Source organism: Dendrobium catenatum, unplaced genomic scaffold (assembly GCF_001605985.2).
Source record: "Dendrobium catenatum unplaced genomic scaffold, ASM160598v2 original_scaffold_137677, whole genome shotgun sequence".
NCBI classification, from domain to species: Eukaryota; Viridiplantae; Streptophyta; class Magnoliopsida; order Asparagales; family Orchidaceae; genus Dendrobium; species Dendrobium catenatum.
Window position 1 is genome coordinate 1 of NW_021456112.1, and position 3,463 is coordinate 3,463.

At 34.4% G+C, this 3,463-nt stretch overlaps 1 long non-coding RNA gene across 1 annotated transcript; it reads left to right on the top strand.

The window, feature by feature from the left end:
- Positions 1–422: 422 nt before the first annotated feature.
- LOC114578738 lies at positions 423–1,009 on the top strand. The gene is made up of 2 exons (XR_003699702.1): positions 423–690; positions 802–1,009. It is a non-coding gene; the product is annotated as an uncharacterized LOC114578738 (long non-coding RNA).
- Positions 1,010–3,463: the final 2,454 nt, after the last annotated feature.

The window sequence follows — 3,463 nt, forward strand, 5'->3', positions numbered from 1 at the left end:
AGATACGCCACTGAGGATAACGTTTGCCATTGGAAGCCCTAATTTCTTTTTCCAACATGGCAGTCGGCAAAAGCGATAGGTATGTCGAGTACCTCATGAAATTCGTGGAGCAGAACGCAGGGGCACTGCTTGAGGGTTTGCTGACTTTGAAGATGAATCCCATGGGACTCCACTATGTGCAGTCACGGTTGGAAGCGTTGCGATGGCTTGTAGGATTTCTTCTTATTCTTCTTCTTCGGTCTTATTTGTTTAATTTCTTCCCCTAAATTAATTCTTTTCCTTGCGAACAATCTTAAATCAAATGTCAGCGAAAATTTACACCTCCTTTTTTGTAAACTTTCGCTGACATCTGATTTAAGATTCTTCTCAAAGAAAAGAATTAATTGAGGGGAAGAAATTAAACGAATAAGACCGAAGAGAAGAAGACAAAATCCTACAAGCTACTGCAACGCTTCCAACTGCAGCTGCACATAGTGGAGTCCCATGGGATTCAGCTTCAAAGTTAGCAAACCCTCAAGCAGCGCCCACGTGTTCTGCTCCACGAATTTCATGAGGTACTCGACATACCTATCGCTTTTGATGATTATCATGTTGGAAAAAGAAATTAGGGCTTCCAATGACAAACTTTATCCTCCTCCATATCCGTGGAGGACATGAACAAAGCATAATGTGACTGAGAGAGAAAATAAGGTATGGTAGAAGAGAAACGCTGGCCAATGGTCGTGACGGTTTTGTCTCTCTGTATATATACAAGAAGACCTTAGATATTAAGGGAAAATTTCTTCATATTTTTCTTTGCAGTGAAGAAAGGGTCATCAAAGACGAAGACGATGGGTATGATTGGAGAGAAAATTAGAAAATTGAGGGTTAAGAGATTATCACTTCCACTCCGCTAAAGGGAAAAACTTTGAGGAATAGTACAGACAATGCCTTTCGATCTCAGGATCATTTTTTGTCTCATTGTACCCGTAAAACATACTAATTCGATATTTGTCCTTGCAATTTTGCATAGGAATCGTATTGACGCTGTGCTCCACATCAAAAAAATTATTCAACGTAAGTTTCCAGCTCAATTATTAAATATAAATAATTTTATTATTTATTTTTAAAAATATTTTAATATTATTTAACAATTTTAAATACTTAAAAATTCAGTGCAGGACAATATGCTTGTAATAATTGTTTAAATTTCATGTGCATAATAATTGAAAATGAATTTCTTTTTTTTTTAAATATGTTTTAATACCTTCTGTGTATTAATAAGGTTCCCAATAAAAGCCTAATTAATTATTTCTAACAAGAGCTTTTATTCATACCAATATTATTGCCATGAAAATTCCTTATAATCACCACGCATTGTTATTTGGCCAAACTATTATATATATAAAACAAGATTTTGTTTAAGATAGTTTTCTTATGGCTTTTAAAAATATTTTTTAGTACATTTTTTTTTGAAAGCAACAAAAAATAGTGATAAAAAACTGTCACAAACGAAGCGTAATAAATACGTCCACGGCGAAATACAAAAAATATAATTTCATAGCAGCCAACTTAATATAGAAAACCTGATTTCCGATATATGTATATATGTCAATTAAGATAAACTCACACAGACATTATATATACAAGCTCCGAACTCAAGACCTCTTCGTTGGAATCTAAAACTCCAAACTAATAGTTTAATATGAACTGCATAAAAATACTTATTATGCAAAAAAGGAACATTCCATTGTTTAATTCTAAAAAAATCAATTTTCATTGATAACCTTCTTTAACTAATGTACATTACATTAGTAATTTCTATTTCCAACAACACTCACCGCCGGACCTTCCTTGGCCTTTTGCTATTGGACCTCTCATCAACCGCATATGGACCTCCGACTGACTGCCGCTAGACCTCTGCCTAGCCGCCAATCACCTTCGGACATCCGCTCGACTGTCGTCACCTCCAAACCTCGACCATGCCAATTTCCTTCAAACTTTGTCGGTCGATCGCCACCCGACTCTCCAACCATTATGGTCTGAGTACGATCCATATAACCTTCATCGCTTAACTACAATCTTGTAAACTTTGTCGCTTGAATCATGTCTCTTCAACCAACTTTGCTTGACTATGGTCCCACCAAACTCCTTCACCCATGGTCCCATCGACATTCATTGATCGACTACGATCCCATCGACATCCATTGCCCTACTACTATGGTCCCTTCGACCTCCGTCACCTAACTAAGGTCCCTTCGATCGGCATTGCTCGATTATGGTCATTATCTCCGTTGCCTAACTATGGTTTATCCAACCACTATCACTGACTATGGTTCCTCTGGCCGCCGTCACCCGACTACAATCCCTTCATCCATTATCACCCAACTAAGGCCCCCACCTACTTTAGTCACCCGACTAAGACCACACCTACCTTAGCGGTCCAACTACTGCCCCATTAACCTCCATTGCCCAACAACGGTCTCTCTGATTTCTATCCCCCAACTACAATCACTCCAACCACCATAACTCGATAAGGCTTTTTAACCAAACAAATAAGTCAACAATCTCTTAAGAAAAATTTAACTTGCCCAGATCTATGTTTTAACCAAACAAACACTAGTGCAATCATTTCAACTTGCCCAGATCTATGTTTTTTCCATTTCCTTTGTATTAAAAATCTGAGGTCTCCTATGATCCTTACCCTCCTCTCTCTCGATTTGAATATGTGTTACATCTTTTTCCAAAACTAAGGCATGAAAATCTCTCTCTCTCTCCATCATAAAAAATGTTCCATGCATGTTGTGTTATATACTACTTGACCATCGTCAAAAATTCTTTTAGATCTATAAATATGTTTGTTATAAGATTAATTAAAAAAAGGCTGTACTAATGGCTAATTATGTAATTCAAAAGCTTTTGTTTTCAGACTTCAATGCTAGTTATGAAAGTGGTCCTTTGGATATCATAACAAATATAATTATTATAAAGGATTAAAAAATAAATCATAAAAAAATTATGATATATATAATATGAGGCACCAATTTTGAAAATCTAAATAAGAGAAAAATACCGAAAAAAATTTGAAGTTGATAAGTTTGCTAGACATAGCACATATTTATATATGACTTATTTTAATTATTTATTACCTTATGAAAAATAGAGCATATATTTAACATTTATAAAATGAATATATCATAATTACTATTGTAATATATCTTCATTATAAAGAATATTTTCATTTATTATGTTTTCTTTGTTATTCTCCTCTAATATCTATATAAGCACAATTATTAAGATATTATAATTTTAGCTATTAGTGACAACTATGATTTCAATTTATTCTATTTTTTCACTAAATTCCAATTAGAACTATAATGAGAATAGCAATGGATAAAAAAGATGCGACTATTTATCATCCCAACCCTATGACGATATTACATTACATCAATATTCTCCCATCTTCTTAGAAATTTCATAATCA